At 43.1% G+C, this 18,105-nt stretch overlaps 1 long non-coding RNA gene across 1 annotated transcript; it reads right to left on the bottom strand.

Moving 5' to 3' along the window:
* Positions 1 to 2,900: 2,900 nt before the first annotated feature.
* LOC308582793 lies at positions 2,901 to 15,193 on the bottom strand. The gene is made up of 3 exons (XR_014005852.1): positions 14,738 to 15,193; positions 5,971 to 6,061; positions 2,901 to 4,461 (listed from the first exon to the last, which is right to left on the bottom strand). It is a non-coding gene; the product is annotated as an uncharacterized lncRNA (long non-coding RNA).
* Between the last annotated feature and the right edge of the window lie 2,912 nt (positions 15,194 to 18,105).

Raw genomic sequence — 18,105 nt, forward strand, 5'->3', positions numbered from 1 at the left:
CGAGGTACCACTGTATAGGAAAGCGGCCGTATTTGCATTTGCTACCTATGTCTCCCTCTGTAGACTTCCCCATTGCCAGTTTTAGAATTTAAGCTGCTGTGGGGAAAGGAACTTGCTCTTTATTTATGAAACTGCATAAAAGGTCATGTTCCGAGGAGAGAGGGGGAGGAGGAATAACAACCATCACCACCTGCATTATTAATTCAAGTAAATCTGTGGAAATTATACTATTTTGTGTTTTATTTTTTAAATTTATGCCAGTCGGTCCTATGTCAGTCAGATCACTCATTTCTGTTGGGGTTTTTTAAGCGTAGCCTTGTCTTCTTCAATCTTTCTCAAGAATGTACATTTTCTTCCTTTGCAATAGCAGACCATTTACCTGCTCTGTCTTGCATGACTGAGCAAGTTTACTCGTAATCTTGAGATTATCTGTGATAGTGCATGATAAGCAATCTTGTTTACTTTTTAGTGGGAATAACTCCCTGCATATTACACAAACGTTACCTCTGGAATTGTAGACTTTTGTGACTCAGGAGTTTCAGACAAGATTCAGATAGATAGCTCTTAAGGATAATTTTTGTTTAAATAGTGTCTTCTCTTTCAATGAAGTTTATATAATTGGAAGAGGGCTGGAGAACACTAGAGTGCGACCAGGGGTGATTTTTTACCTGACCATTTTCCCATCACAGAAACAGTGTTGCTGCAAGGTTTGAGGGGGCCCTGGCAAAGTGCCATCTACCTGCTGTCCCCCATCCCTCTGCCACCTCTAGCACATGAATTAAAAACACCTGATTTCTTGATGCCTGCACCAGTTCCACTGTTATCTGAAGGCAATCATTCAAATATCCTGAACCCAAACCTTCTAGGTATCACCATCATTCATACCCCTTGATAAATACATCTGTCCAATCCTTTTCCAGAATAATCTAGAATGACCCACATCTTGTGGCAGTGCTTATAGTCTAAAGAAGGATTTTCTTATCTCTCTCTTGAACCTATAACAAAATCAGCTGTACTGGAGGATTGCCAGCTTTACTGTCATGAAAAAGAACAATGCTATTTCTCTGACTAGTCTCAATATCCAAGCAGTCTTACGTTTCCCTTAAGGTTGTCGCAAAGTGATTTCATGCTCTTTATTCAGCTCATAGTGGTGAGGAGGAAGAATGAAAGTCCCCTCAAAGTATCTGCTTATATACATTATTTACACAACGGGCTGCACATGACTGGCTAATTCCGGAATTCTCCTGTAGGCCAACCAGGTTGTGGATTCACTTCTATCTGCAGCATGATTGGGTGGTTCCTGCCGACCAATCATACTGCTGCATTGTTCTAGGACTAATCAGACTGCTGCATTCTGAATCCTATTGTTCTAGGACCAATCAGACTGCTGCATTTTGGATCCTATTGTTCTAGGACCAATCAGACTGCTGCAGTTTGGATCCTATTCAACTCTGTACATAACAGGCTGGTTTTTGCAAGGTTTGTTTCTCTGCTGTTCTACTGATTTAATAATGATTGAATTATCTTGTAAAGGCGCATAGCTTGAGAAAAAAGAGGATATTTTTTGTTTTAATGCAGCTAATAGGAAGCATCTATTAATGTGCCTGAACTCTGTTCTTTTTGTTGTTTTCCTGTTATATCTGTTAGGGCCTAACTAGAACCTAGGGTGTGCTGCTTGCTGCCACTGACCTTTATCTCTACCCCAGTAAAAGAAAGGTGTGATGTCAGTGCATACAACACTTACTTGCCCAGATTCATTATCTGCTGCTTACAGGTGGCAGGGAAATGTTGAATGTCATTACATTACACCATGCACCTCTTGTAATGTCAAATTAGACTGTAAGTCATTTTGTCAGGGAACCATTTTGCTTTATGTACACCAGTTCAAATTTTAAATAACTAAAACCTCCATGTCTGAAGACAAATAATTAGGAATCCAGGAAGCTGCCTTACACCGAGTTAGCCTAGCTCAGTATTGGCTTAGCTTACCCACGTTGACTGACAGCTTTTCAAGGGTCTTCCACAGCTCTAGCTGAAGTGCTGGGGACTAAAGATGGGTCCTCCTCCATTGTTTTTAAGAGAGCTGAAAGTGGCACTATTGGGGCATAATTTCCTGTTGTCACTTCACAAGCCTCATTGCTGTCTCTAGTTAAACAGGTTTTGAAAGCTTGGGAAGTGCTGCAATAATAAACTGGCAAAACTCATGAAGAGATAATAGCAATGTGCACACTCTCTAGCCAATGGCGCCTCCTTCATGCTTCACCTCAGAAATAACTGCCTGTCTGTGAGTATTTGACGCTGTACTACCACACCTGCCTATGTTTCAGGCGCCGTATAGAATGACGTATTTGACTGCCAGTTAGAAGACTTCTGAGTTCCTGTCACAGAAACCTGAAATTTAGCCTTCTCCATCAGTTTGTCCTACACAGTATTTGATACAGACCATTTAACATCAGTGCTGCATCAGTGACATATACTGCGGCAAATTTTCTGCCTTTCTTTCTGGCAACTGAGATCAGAGTTCTTTGTCAATAACATCTGGCTTCTTTTCAGTTTCACAGGATAGGTTAACATGCAGAGCAATTCATAGCACTGCCGATAGAAGGATGGAGGAGAATTTTTTCCCCAAAAAGGGAGCCAGATACAATAAAGATGGCTAGGAATATTGCATGATGCCATGCAAGGCAAAACCAGTCCTCATTATTTCACTGAATAAGCTGGGCCCTGGAATTTTAGGAGTAAATTTCGATAGGAATACGACAGACTTATCAAATTCGAGCTGAAATGGAAGTTGGAAAAAATTATCTGCTGGTCATTTCACACACACACACACACAGAGAGAGAGAGAGAGAGAGAGAGAGAGAGAGAGAGAACGAACATATTTAGTATTTGCTGCAAGTACTGAGTTGGCAGCTATAGAGGCTGACTCCATCAGTTTTATCCATTGATATTGTTGTATGTTAGGCAGGGGATTAATTGGCATGGTGCCTGATTACCTTCTAATTCCCAGGGTCCTGGATCCTGCAAGGGTTAAAATCTAAAGGAGGATATCAATGTTGAATTAGGCAAGGGTCATAGTTGCCACTTAAGTACAGTGGTACCTCGGGTTAAGTACTTAATTCATTCCGGAGGTCCGTTCTTAACCTGAAACTGTACTTAACCTGAAGCACCACTTTAGCTAATGGGGCCTCCTGCTGCCGCCGCGCCACCGGAGCCCGATTTCTGTTCTTATCCTGAAGCAAAGTTCTTAACCCGAGGTAATATTTCTGGGTTAGCGGAGTCTGTAACCTGAAGCGTCTGTAACCAGAGGTGCCACTGTATGGTGCTTAGTTTAACAAAGGAAGTAGCTCTGTGCCATAGGGGAAATGGGTGGGGTGGGGAGGCTCCCTCACCTGATTGGTAATAAGAAAGACAAAAGCCAGTGAGTTTTTGTGAAAGCTGGGCTAGAAGCAAGCCAGAAAGGCAGAGCCATGATTGATTTCTGCTTGAAGTCAAGGCTTTGACTATGGGCGAACCAAGACTCTTGGGGTGTTCATGCTGTGAGTCCCACCATCAGGTTGTATATATGTGTAAATAAACCGTATATCATAAGGGCACCACAGCCTCCACTGTCCCTCATTCCAAGGAAACTGGACCTTGGATAAGCACCTGGAACTCCTGGAGTCCGGCACTGTTTGGAGATTGGGGTCGCATGCAGCAATATCAATATTACATTTGGAAGATCAAAACTGTTCCCCTTTTCTCCTGCAGGGTCTGTGAACCAAGGGTGATTGGACAAGGAACAGGAAAGGAAAAAAAATATATGTTTCAGTTAAGTGAAAAACAAGCAGGAACTGAGATATCGTCACTATGTAACCCTAGTCTCAATTGTAGTCAATAATCTAGAACTTCCATGGCTAGTCCCCGTAAGCATTCTTTTGCCTTGATTATAAATACTGTACATACCATTAGAAATTAATTTTTTAGAATCTTTCAGCACTTATTTTGCCCATATTAGAATGCAGGCGAGGGGAAATAATCACATATCATTCTCTTTAATACAGATATGGCAACTCCACTGTAGATAGCCTGGTTGCCTGTACTGGGCCCATGGCTAACCCCATCCTGTATAAAAACGTTCTGGGACACTACTGCAGGAAAGGGAAGGCTGACAGGGAAACATGAGCCAGTTTTTATTCTGTTTTCTGTATATGAGTCGTCTGCAGCAAGGATTTTTCTTTTTCTTTTTTTGCTGAGTGGGGGTGGGGTGAGGAGGCTTTGCTTTCCAGTGCATGCCTTGTCAGCTGCCTTCAGCACCTCCTATTTGTGCTGACTGATTTCAGCTGCAGTTCTCTCAGATTATGACTGATGTCATAAAAGCTGCCAGCTGCACAGCCTCTTCAGTTTTTCTGGTGATGCTGGCTGGTTGTTTTTTGTTGTTGTTGTTGTTGTTTTTTTGCATGCTCAAGTGAGCAAATACACCTTAAACACAAAACAAAGCCCTTAGCGAGAATGGGTACAGAAGCTTACTTAAGCAAGCAGTTTGGCAGATTGTATAGCATTAACACATGACAATCTAATTGTTTGCATTGAAGTTATACAGTAGCTGTCTTTATCCAGCCCTACTCCGCTGCTGTGTTCTATTCCTTTCGTTTAGGCATCCATCATATGCAACACAGGTACCCAAATGCACTCCTATTCCCTGTGTATCTTCCTTTCTGTCCTCTTCTAAGCTTTGCTTTGGATATAGCCTTAGCAGAGGTCAAAATTAATCACATCACACAGATACATTGATCTTGGTTTTGCAAACTTAGCAGGGCTATTTCATGATCATATCTTATACTCTTCTCTCACTCTCAGTTTTACTTGTTAGCTCTTTCTGCATTTAGCTGTCCCCAGTAGCTAAAGATCATCAGGCTCTAGCAACCCTGTTCAGCTCACCCTCAACATCAGTGTACTCATTTACTTTATTGATAGTTTGAGGAAGGGGTTCAACCATACACTGGGAATTTAAGTTTCTGCAACTAAAGTGAATCAAAACACTGTACTGCCCTAGTGCAACAAATCCGCTTTTTAAAAATGCTTTTGCATTTAGGAAAGCAATGGAGAAATGCACTGAAAACTGGAATAAACGATAGATTAACAGGAAGTCATATAAATATCTACAAACAGATCACAATGAAGGCTTTTTGTTGTATAACCGCTCTGTAAACAAATCAGAACAAATATTCAGTAATGACCGTCAATAATGACCGGAGATAGTCTAACCACTGCCTAAGCTTTCTGCAACCAAATTAGGACAAATGCTGAATAAGGAGGTCATCTGACTGGCGAAGCCCTGTAATGGCTTCAGGCAACACTAACTGCTTCTTGTTCTTTCTACTGAAAAGCAGCAGCTTCCCTTCTTCCTGCAATGGGCCCCACAAATCCTAAAGCTGATCTTGATTCACAGCAAGGATTTCACAATTAAATACTTGGTGTATAAGTAGAGGGAAGAATCCTGTGCAAGAAAGCAAACTACAAAAGGCCACATGTATACACACACACACACACACACACACACTAGGGAAAGAGGCAGCCTGGGCGTCTATTTACTCAAAGTCTGGTGTTCCAGAATCCAGAATCTATGAAAATATTATCCATGTGATTTTATTTCCAAGATGAATGTTGGCAGACGTTTATGAATACATTGCCAGACTCCAGTTCGTTCAAGAGAAGAGGCATAGCTAAAGGATGTTTAGCTATAGCCCATTAAAGTCAATGTGAGTCTTTTGTAATGCAATATTCATAAATTGATTAGTTAGTTGCTTCTCTACCATGTACAGGAAGTATGTAAGACAAGCCAAACAGGATGAAATATCCTAAGATAAAAGCAATCAAACAGTACCCAGAACAGAACAGCTATTAAAGCAATATTCTGCCTGAAGTTTAAAACATTTTTGTATTGTAAAGAAAGATTTCTAAAAATAATAATAATTCACATGTATTTACCTCTCAAAGAATTGCACGTGAAGGAACTAGGCGCTCATCTCTGGAAAAGGAGCCCCACTAGGTGGTCACCACACCACTGAAATTATTAAATCTGAAAATATCAAGTTGATCATAGATCAAATTTCAGTAAAAAAGAAAAAAAGGACACAGAAAACACCCTTAAAACTGAGATGGCAGGGAGGACTACAGAAGGCAACAATGCCTTGCAAAACAATATTATGCACCCCAAAAAGAAGCTGGGCGTCTTACTAAGATTAAAACAGTCTTATAGTCTTAGAAGGCATACAAATATGCAAATGAACCACCTGGGAGAGTGCTAACTAGGCTTTGGGAAGGAGTAGGGCAGACTCTAGGACCCTGTCAGAGCCTCACGCCTCCTTCCCAAAGTCTCACTTACCAAGCTTTGAGACTGCAGCCCCACAGCTCAGCCCCACAGCTCAGCACCCAGTGCATGTGCGCTGCTTGCATGGCCCTAACTGCTCTCCTGCCAGTTTGTGGGGAAAGATAATACTGTCACCCAGAGAGCACTACACTTGCTCTCTTGATTGTGATACAGTATTTCGCTCAAGTGAAATAGGTGTGTGAGAAGCCTGTGGGCTTCTCCTACACATCTGGCTGAACACTGTGGAAAACATGATGCTGGACTAATAGAAAGGCCCTGGATCTGTTCCAGCAGAGCTCTTCTTATCATCCTGCGGTAACAGATAGAGAAAAATTGACAACATAGGAAATGGCATGTATGTGAGAACCAGAGGTGGAAATCTTGGGCTTAAAAAAAGGTTTGTGGTATTCAAGAGAAGTGAACAAGCAGAGAAAGGAAGGAACTGAACTGCCAAAAGGTAAATAGAGGGAGCTTGAACTGAACATAGTAAAGTAGGCGTTGAGAGTCTGCGGCCTTCAAATGTTGCTGGACTACAACTCCCATCACCCATGACCATTGGCCATGCTGCCTGGATGAAAGTTGGAGTCCAGCAGCATCTGCAAGGCCACAGATTCCTTATCCTTGTAGCAGAGGAAGCCAGCACAAAGAATAGTATAGAGCAGGCTTCACCAACCTGGTGCCCTCCAGTTGTTTTGGGATACAACTTACATCAGCCCCTGACAGCATGGCCCTGACAGCTGAGGCTCATGGGAATTATAGTCCAAAACAGTTGGAGCACACCAGGTGGGGGAAAGATTATACAGTCATACTTTGGATCCTGAATGCCTTGCGAGTCAAATGTTTTGGCTCCTGAATGCCGCAAACCTGGAAGTGAGTGTTCAGTTTGCACGGGCTTCTGAATGTTTTGGAAATCGAATGGACTTCCGGAACGGATTCCATTTGGCTTCCAAGGTACCACTGTAGTTGCTTTCAGACCCAGCTACAGTGTACCCTAGAGCATGGATTCCAGAATAATTAAAGCACTCCCCAAACTTTAATTATTAGGATCTTGTGACACTGCGGTTTGTAACAAACTAAACTGTAGACCTTTGAGGTGACTCTCCTGGTTTCAAGCTCAGAGGGAAACCTGTTCAGTTTCCTCTCCATCCTGAATGGCCATGTTGTTCTGCAGCTCTTCTGTGAAAACCCTCAAGAGAAAACTTTCTTGGGAGTGAGGCAAGCTGAAAAGGGCAACAAAACCACACTAGCTGCAGAGATGTTGACGGCAAGCTTTGAAGTGAACCCAGGCTGCCGCCCCAACTTGTAGGGAGCAGGCTGAGGCAGGAAATGAGAAGCACGCTGAATTAATCACTTGATGCTCTGATTAAGAGGCATGGGACTCTGTATCATGTGATAGCTAAAACTCTAAGCTCCGGTCCCTCAGACATTATTTGGTACATGAGAAATTTGAACAGACAGATGGGAGTCATGAGCAGGATTACAACTACTATTAAGCGCAAAAAATGAACTGAGTCAATTATAAATGGAATGTCCAACAATCAGAAGAATACAGTATAGGAATGGTTTCAATGGCGACCTCCTGTTTTGTTTTGATTTTAATGTGTATGTAACAGTGTATATCATAATCACATCCCCTTTTCTGAATATCCCTGAACCAGAGTAAAATCTTTCCTGCCCAAGAAACAACCTGTGTGCTTCCAGAGAGGGGGATGATACACAGCTCGCAACCTGTGCAGCCAGTCAGGCATAAGGTGTGGAGTCTGTTCCTTCTCCAAGGATGGAAGATCTTCATGCAAAAGCCTGAAACTGCTGATACAGTAAGCAGCTTTATTGAAACCTATTTATAAGGCAGCTTTTACTATGTGAAATGGGGTGTATGGGGTGTTAGGGTCGGGGTAGTACCTCTGGTTGGGGACATGTCATGCTTCTTCTAGGGTTTGTCCACCTTTGGTCTCCACTCTGCTCTCAGCTCTCACCTGTACTACTTGATCTGATCTCCGCAGAAGGGGGTAGCATATAAATGTACAGTGGTACCTCAGGTTACATACGCTTCAGGTTACATATGCTTCAGGTTACAGACTCCACTAACCCAGAAATAGTGCTTCAGGATGAGAACAGAAATCTGGTGATGTCCATGTGTAGAGTCGTCTCTTGTGTTGTTGGAAAAGAGTGTTTGTGATGACCAGCTTGTTCTCTTGGCAGAACTCTATTAGCCTTTGCCCTGCTTCATTTTGAATTCCAAGGCCAAATTTGCCAGTTGTTCCTTTTATCTCTTGATTCCCTACTTTAGCATTCCAATCCCCTATAATGAGAAGAACACCCTTCTTTGGTGTCATTTCTATAAGGTGTTGTAAGTCTTCATAGAATTGGTCAATTTCAATTTCTTCAGCACCAGTGGTTGGTGCATAAACTTGGATTACTGTGATGTTAAAAGGTCTGCCTTGGATTCGTATCGAGATCATTCTATCATTTTTGAGATTGCATCGCAGTACAGCTTTTGCCACTCTTTTGTTGACTATGAGGGCCACTCCATTTCTTTTATGGGATTCTTGCCCACATTAGTAGATATGATGGTCATCCAAACTGAATTTGCCCATTCCTGTCCATTTTAGTTCACTGATGCCCAGGATGTCAATATTTATTCTTGGCATCTCATTTTTGACCACATCCAACTTACCAAGGTTCATGGTTCTTACATTCCAGGTTCCTATGCAATATTTCTCTTTACAGCATTGGACTTTCCTTTCGCTTCCAGGCATATCCGCAACTGAGCGTCCTTTCGGCTTTGGCCCAGTCGCTTCATCAGCTCTGAATCTACTTGTACTTGTCCCCGCTCTTCCTCAGTAGCATGTTGGATGCCTTCCGACCTGAGGGGCTCATCTTCCAGCGTCATAACTTTTATATGCCTGTTGCCTTTGTCCATGGAGTTTTCTTGGCAGGGATACTGGAGTGGCTTGCCGGTTCCTGCTCCAGGTGGATCACTTTTGGTCAAAACTCTCCACTATGACCTGTCCATCTTGGGTGGCCCTGCACGGCATAGCTCATAGCTTCTCTGAGTTATTCAAGCCCCTTCGCCACGGCAAGGCAGTGATCCATGAAGGGGACATGGGGCATAGCACAAGGAAATTAATTAGAAATAAGTATGAGCCATTCATGCTCCATAATCCCCACTTTGAGAGAAACTTCTAACAGTGATCAGGATACAGGAGCAAAACATTAATAACAACAAAGGATAGGATTTTCTCAATGGCATTTTGGCCATATTTTATCAATATGGAATTTCAGAACATGGGGGCTTGCTGGCAAACAATATGAAAATAATGTTTATAAGATTTATTCGTTTACAACTTGAAAATAGGGTTGTTGACTAGTTGCTGAAAGTGTTTTTATGTGATAGAATATAACAGCTGTTATCTTAAAATAATGTGGTAGTTACCATATGGGAGCTCGGAAAATTTCTTCCCATAGTGACAGGGCTTGTCAAAATATTGAACACTTGGATGAAATGCAGAACACTTGGAAGATAGGCTCCCTTGCCTTTAAAAAGAACATGCACTGCTACTTCCCCCTCTTCCTCCTGGTCATTTCACTTCCCCTCCCTCTAGCTGTGCTGTGTTTGTAGCTAGATAATTTCATGTGTGGGGAGTCTTCCAATTGCATGCCCCCATGGACTAGCCAGATGGTGAGTTAGGAAGAGCCATTTATCTTAATACAATACAATGGCTATAGCTCAGTGGAAGAACATCTCCTATACATGCAGAAGGTCCCAGGTTCAGTCCCCAGCATCTCCAGGTAGGAGAGGAAGAAAAAGTTGCCTTAAGCCCTGACGAGCCCATGCACTAAGCTAAATGGCCCAGTGGTCTGGCTCAGTATAAGGCAGCTTCCTATGTTCCTAACAGCTTCTGAAATCTCCATTTCTCCATGCTCAGAGAATGTTACTGCGACTCAGAAAACATCGTACAAAATGCCAGCTGGCTGCTGTAGGCAATTGACATGAACCTCTGGTTTTCTTTTTCTACTGACGTTACTTAATGCTTGGATGTATTTTGCATAATTAGGTAAGGACCCCATGCCGGTTAAGTCCAGTCAAAGGCGACTATGGGGTGTGGCGCTCATCTTGCTTTTCAGGCCAAGGGAATCAGTGTTTGTCCACAGACAGCTTTCCGGGTCATGTCGCCAGAATGACTAAACCACTTCTGGTGCACGGAGGACTGTGACAAGTGCCAGAGCACACAGAAATGCCGTTTACCTTCTCGCCACAGCAGTACCTATTTATCTACTTGCACTTTTGAACTGCTAGGTTGGCAGGAGCTGGGACAGAGCAACAGGAGCTCACCCTGTTGTGTGGATTTGAACCACCGACCTTCCGATCAGCAAGCCCAAGAGGTTCAGTGGTTTAGACCACAGCACCACCTGCGTCCCTTTACCTCTACATAATTAGGGCATAATCCAAACTTGGCCACTGCCTGGCAGGGCTTAACAGGATGGTGGGGCCACTGCCACATATGTAGGTGGAAGGTTGGGGGCAAGCAGATAGCTGTGCCAGGAATTTGGCCTGGATTGGGGTCAATGCAGTCACATGATGGCAATGGAGTTAGTTCAGTTCCATTGCAGAACACCTCATTTTGGGGTTTTCTGCTAGATGCATTTCTGCCCACTTTCATGTTTTTGGGCAGAAGAGGGAGCACCACACTGGCAGTGATGTTAGCTTCCCTCCACCGGCAGAGGTAAGCAGGAAGAAGAAGAAAGGGGCAGGAGGTGGAGGGGATGGCACCAGTCCTGGTTAATCTTTGACCATACTGGGCCCAGTTGACACTGCATCTAGAGAAGGAACATGCATTATATTTCATTATTTTTATTGTGGAACACTGTGATTATTCTCTTCAAAGCAAAGCACAGTATAAATATCAGTTTAACTAAGCCCTGGCTATACTACCTTTTGAGGAGATGACACAGGGCATGCAGACATGGGTAGTGGAACTCTACCCATGCTATAGGCTGCCCCTATAGCAATACCACATGAGAGTCCCTAGCCATGCCCCAAGAGGAATTAAAAAATGCAGGCAGCTGTGTTGCTCCATATTTCATTTCTTTATTTTATTGTGTTTATTACCCTTCCTTTCTTTTGTCATGGAATCCAAAATGCCACACATGTGGTTCCTAGGCTGAGCTAGAAACACCCTCCACTTTGTCATTTTTGAACGCTTCTAAAACTGGCTGTTTAACTCTGCAAATCTGATAGCAATAGAATTCATTAGAAGATATTGCAGCAAAAATGTTGGCTTAAGGAACTCATACGCACACATACACACACACGTTTTTAAAAAGCATATATTTATATCCCCAACTTTTACCTAGCATAATAAATAGCACAATAACCAATTTATTAGGATCAGCTGGCGATCAGCATGTCAGACTTTGGCTGAGGAGGCCTGGGTTGTCATCCCTGATTAGCCATGAAATCTGTGGCGTGACCTGCCTTAGGCCAATCAGACTAGGCTACTTCATGAAGGGATCAAGCACCTAGACACACCACCCTCCAAACTGACAACAATTACCAAATACTGCTCCAGCAGATGTTATTATCTGCTGGGGGGGGGGGTGAGTCCCTGTTCCACTACAGCACTGTGCAGCCTAAGTCCCAAGTTAGCTTCAGTACCATCTCCAATTAAAGAATCTCAATTCCTGAAAATGGACTCTTGGTGAGACACCCAAGCCCATTTCTAGTCAAAGCAGACAACACTGGGCTACATGTATCAATATTCATAGGTGTCATGAAGGATGATTTTGAATGGAAGGGGTGGAAAAGGGGCCTAGGTCACCTTTCCCTTTCTGATGGTTCTCCACTCCAAATAAGCAGCTACTGCTCTTCCACAGTTAAAAACATGAATGAACAACATTTTGAATCCATAAGTAGGAAGTAGCTGTACATCTTTTTGCAAGAGAAACAGTGAGAGGTGGAAGGATAAAGCACGCCTTTCCCCTGGTTTCTTTTTATTTAATATTGCCCCTTTCAAGCTGCTATTCTTCTTGAAAATGATATCGTGTATATCAAGGGTTTTGTCACATGTATTTGCTTGAAGTGTGTAGTCAGGCTCCAACTTGTGAGTGAGCCAGAAAGACAAACAAAATCATCTGCTAACCCTCGTGCCTGATGTAAACATAGGCATTTAACTTGCATTGAGTGTTGTTGTCAGTTTCCTGATGCCTATGCTGCTCTCTTATATCTCTGAGTTGTAATTTGAACTCCAAAGCAGTAACAAAGACTGACAAGTATATCCATTAACCGGGCTTCACTTTAATCATCTGGATTCAGTTTCTGAACTTTCCAGTACTGTCTCTGCATCAGATGTCCCAAGTATTACATCTTTCTACTACCGAAAAATGTTAAGATGGCAAAAAGGAGAAAGCAAATTCCATTGAGCAAACGCACTTTTCACTGTAGTGAAGCACGGTGAATGAAATGGAGAAGGAAAACACAGGTGGGGAGGGAGGAGCATGGAATGCTTTCCCTCCCCACCTACGTTTTCCTTCTCCATTTCGTCCCCCTTCCTTCACAACAGCATTTCCCCTCCCCATTTCATAATGTCTTCCTTTCCATACCTCTATAAAACCACTAACCCACATAGTCCCACTCGAGCATTACGCTGCGTGCCCAGTTGTCTCCTCAAAAGCAGACTCCCAACATGGCAAGAGAGCAGCTTCAGCCTCCAGATAGGAAGCCATGGCGCAAAGGCAAGAGAGAGCTGGCTCAGTGGTAAGGAAAGAGGAAGTGTGTTTATTTGGAGGGAGGATAGAAAGATATGTGTGAATATAAGGAAACTGCCCCAGAGAAAAGGAAGTATCAGCCACCGCAAGCAAGCAGGCAAGAGGCGGGGCATGGCATCCAGATCCAAACCTGCCATCCCTCCAGAGCAGGGGTCAGCAAAATTTCTCAGCAGGGGACCTGTCCACTGTCCCTCAGACCTTGTGGGGGTCAGACTATTTTTTTTTGGGGGGGATGAATGAATTTCTATGACAAATTTCTATGCCGAGGTCATGCTGGGTCAAATAACCCAGAGATGCATTTTAAATAAAAGGACACATTCTACTCATGTAAAAACACGCTGATTCCCGAACCGGCTGGATTGAGAAGGTGATTGGTCTGGATCCAGCCCCCGGGCCTTAGTTTGCCTACCCACGCTCCAGAGTGTTGCTTGAGGCAACTGGTTCAGAAAGGCTCAATGGTAGCTCTGGCTCTGGTTCATTGCCGCCTGACCCAGGAAGGCAGGGTCCTGACTACCTCCAGCTAAAAATGCTGCTTATCATGTTCAAGGTGCTTAGAAGTCATTAGAATGGGGTGGTATTTAGGAGTTGCTGGGGCCGACATTTCAGCTTGGGGAAAAATGTTATTTTTGCTACTCTTTGGACTATGTTCTTGTGTTCCTTTTTTTAGGCCTCATTATGAATTGTTAAGTGGATTGTTTAATCAAAGTGTACAGTTTTTTAGTATGAGATGTTTTAATTAACCTATGACTGTTGTTCTTGTTATATCTTGAAATGTTATATTTTACTATGTGCATTTTTCTGATGCTGTGAGCCACTTTAAGCATGGGTCACCATGCAAAAGCAGCATACAGAGAAGCAATGATGATGAAAAAGTGGCTTTGCTGAACCTTGTAAATAAAGGAAGGCAAATCACACTTTTCTCATTATTCTGGGGTTTTGCAAAAATCCAGAAATATTTCATTTCACTTTATGTGCTTTAAAATAATATCCATATTTTAACTGCATCTGGATTTGGTAGCACAAACAGGTAGTTCCAGTGAAGCCTAATCGAAGTAAGACTGGATGTAGCATATGATTGTGTTTGAAGTCTTACTACTGTTCAGCATGCCTGCTTGTATGTTAACAACGATGTCAAGATTGTCCTTGTAAATCATTTATGCAAGGCAGCTCAGTTGTCATCGTTCTCATAGACCATAAAATGAATTTACTCAGACAGAAAGCTTCGTTATCCAAGGCTGCATGTGATCATCTCAAGGCATGCAAAATATATTCCATGTGAATGCAAGGACAATTAAAAAGTATTAAATCTGTTGCCATCCATTCACATTTTACAGCAGTAACTGATTTTGGAGATACGCAAAGATTTTATCTCAAGCTCTGTTTCATCAGCTGATAATCAGACCTTCTATCATGTTCTTCTTTCCTATTAGCTACACAAACGGAAAGAGTTCTCTATCCTTTTCATGCTTTTCATCATCTTACAGATTCTTTTCTGGGGCAGGGGCATGGAGAAATACTTGCTTTCAATCAGCCATTTCTATAGTCACTATTAAATATAATCCGTATCACAAAGGAATAAAAACACAACATTTTCTTAAAAGAGTAAAATGAACTCACCAAAGTATGTGTTTTCTCTTTAGCATGAGGCATTAATCATCTGCTGCAGCAATCCAAGCATTGCCCTCCATCAAAGATTGGACATACTGTTCACCACACACAGGTCGCAGTTCTTATCTTGTTTCTTTCTAATTAAATCTTAGAGTCATAAGCAGCAAACAACTGAGAGATAAACTAGACAGTGGAATCCAAACCACAGCACAAAATTATTGCTCAACTTCTAGAAAAGGCGAGTGGTTGCTTGTGCCATGATAGTTTCTGCTTATGAAGCTATTGGGGCAGTCATCTGCAATCCTGCTTTCAGTGCTATATTTTGACCCACAAACACTGTGGGGTGATCACACAGCTTCGTTTCCAATCAGTGCATATCCTCCTGTGACATCCTGATGAAATTCTGCAATATTTCATACCATAAATATACCAAGTGGTGCTGCTTGAAGCTCCACCACTGACCTGAGCAACTCTCTTCTGCCATGCAGCTGACCTTCGGCAAGAAGCCAGTTCTCCAGGGCCCCATATATAAGGGAAATCATAGCATTGCTTGCAAACAGTTGAAGCTTTACAGCAAAATATTCTATTTGGATGCCTACTTTACAAACCATCTGTTCTGTGGTGTAATATTTTGCATGCACATTCTTGCTTTAGTTCCTACAAACATTTTATATATGTGTGTGTGTGTGTGTGTGTGTGTGTGTGTGTGTGTGTGTGTGTGTGTGTCATTATAGATAGGGTTAAACCGGTAACCAGACAGATGGGAGGTTACTGGCACATTTTATTTTTCATACTTTGCCAATCAGCTTTTATGAATTATTAGAAGACAAAACAAACAAAAATGAAGAAACACAACCAACCTTAGGCAATTGGCTCTTGTGCATGTGTGCTTAGCCATGATACACCATTCCATTCCATTCCCTCTCCCACTCAGTCCCCCCCCTCCCCGTTTGTATTCTATGGTAAGTGAGCAACCCCATTCTTATTTACATTGTTTTTGTCCTCCACTGTTGTAAACAAAATCTGCCCTTCTTCCCTTATGGGGTATCCCAGAGCCCGTATAGTGTCCTTAAGTGGGTTCCCTATCGGTAGGAGAAAATAACAGAGGCCAATCAGAGAATATTGAGAAGCAAAGCAGCTAGTAAGCCTGATCTTCATTAAAGCTGTTGCAACAGGGTGCTCCCCTCACACGCAGGAGGATGGAGGAGGGCCCTAAACAAAGAATTCCCTGCCCTGGAGCTCAAGGTCACCCCTCCATACATTACAGAAGGGGTGTAACCCAAGACCACCCCCCACAAACATCATGCCTACATCACAGAAAAGGCGGTCTACAACAGAAATTTGAATGTTGTTGTTTTTCCTGTCTGCCAGGTTATCTCATAATGCCTTATCTGATTGCCTTTTCTGGTAGTCTGGCCATTCCTTTGAGATGGTGTTTTCCCAATTCCTGAGACAATGGGAAGCTTCCCTCACCCCCTCCCTCCTTGCAGAGAAAACATTTGGTCAGTTTGGGAGTCAAAATGGTTTCAGGACAGTCTTCCTGTGCTGTTCCAGACATGTGGTCCACATATCTATGTACATGCTTGGTTGGTAAATTTATGAACATTTATAATATATATAAGACCTTAATTTTTTTATTACACCACCACACAACTAGGGTTTCCCCCTAATATTTTTTGTACTTTTGCAAACCTTGAGGTTTCTCTGAGCCTGCTGATACTTCTTTCATGTGTTGATGTGGTCGTTTTGACTACATAAGCAAGAACACACACAGGGGCACGGCTGGGGGGGCACAGCCCCAGGTGCATTTTTTTAGAGGAGGCATGACCAGGCGCCCCCATGACAAGCTCCCTCATTGGAGCCTGGCTCCGGCACGCTGAGGCAGCTTTCTCACACTCAGCCTTAGCAGCTCTTCTCCTGGGATAAGCGTGACCCGGGGGTGAAGGGCGGGAGAGGCAGAGGCAGCATTGCCACCCCTTTTCTGCCCTGGGCTTCGCATGCGAGGGAGCTGCCAGAAAGAAACAAGGAAATATAACCTTTTGGGTCTTTTTTGTGGTGCAAAAAGCCTACTTTTTATGTACTAGAAATAACACAACTGGACTTAACAGCATACCAGCCTTTTCAGAGAAGCCATTGGATGAGAAGAGGACCTTAAATATAGGCAACCCTTAGATCAGCAGCTTGGTCCATAGCACAAGTCAGCATGGGCAAACCCTGCGGAATTAACACACAAATAGATGCCCCAGGGCAAAGAGAAGAAGAGCTCATCAAGGGAACTGTGTTTTGGGGAGCAGGGAGCTTGTTTTTGGAATTGAGCACTTTTACTGAGGCAGTTTGGAGGTGTCGGGGATGACCAGAAATAAGTGATGTCAGGGTACCCATTGGCCAGTTGGCTTCCTTAGTGCTCTGCTTGTTCCCATCATCTGGGAGGGAGGGAATCATATGTCATGATCATGAGTGGAAACTTATCCTGTCTCCTGCTTTCATAGCATGTGAATATGTATATGCATATACATGTGCTTATCAAAAGCACCATCTGAAGAAAGACACAACTGGGTATGATGGTGGTAGCAGACCCATTTGGGGGACTATGTCTGTCCTGATGACACATCAAGAGGGATGAGGAGGGACCTCATTTAAAGCAAAAGGACTGCACAGATAAAGAGAACTGAGCCTGCACTTTCCCACCACCTCACCTTCTGAGTCCATTTCTCCAAGCCTAGGTCACTTCTGGTATCAGAGCTCAACTTCAGGGGAAAAATATGTCCGTCTGCAGTGCTATTTTCCTAGAAAAAGAGGTGCCAGAACTCACCATGAACACCAGCGAGTTCTGGCTGAAAAAAAGCCCTGTCTGCCTGGAGACAGACTATGGGAAGGTAAAATACAGATATGCAGTCACATGCAAACACAAGCAAAATCCGTATCCCTGTCAGTGAAGTGAGGCCTGTCAGAGTGAGCTTAGCCATGCCATCTGTTTGCTTGTCAACCATCTGCTTTACTCCCAGGGGATGTCATGTATATTGGCCTTACCTAAACCCCACTGAAGTTACTGGAAGAGTTCTGGGAGCCTTCACTAGATTAGAAACAGACTCTTTATAAGCGGTGTAATAAAAATAATTAGGCATATTAAGACAGCTCAGCTAGCTTAGGCCTAAGAGTGTCAATAAATAGACGTCGTTTTCTGAGAAACTGGAAATTCCATGTTAGGCTCGATGCCAAATGTTGTGACAGGAAGATCTGCCGGTAAAGTATAATGTTCTTCCCTGCGCTTTCGCATGCCAAGCACGCGCATATAGAGTTCTCCCACAAACCTACTTAACTTCCATTAGCTGCCCTAAGGAATTACTCATCAATAGTTAAAAGGATTGAGCTCACAG

The sequence above is a fragment of the Podarcis bocagei genome (genome assembly GCF_964188305.1).
Source record: "Podarcis bocagei genome assembly, chromosome: 3".
In the NCBI taxonomy this organism is placed as follows: Eukaryota; Metazoa; Chordata; class Lepidosauria; order Squamata; family Lacertidae; genus Podarcis; species Podarcis bocagei.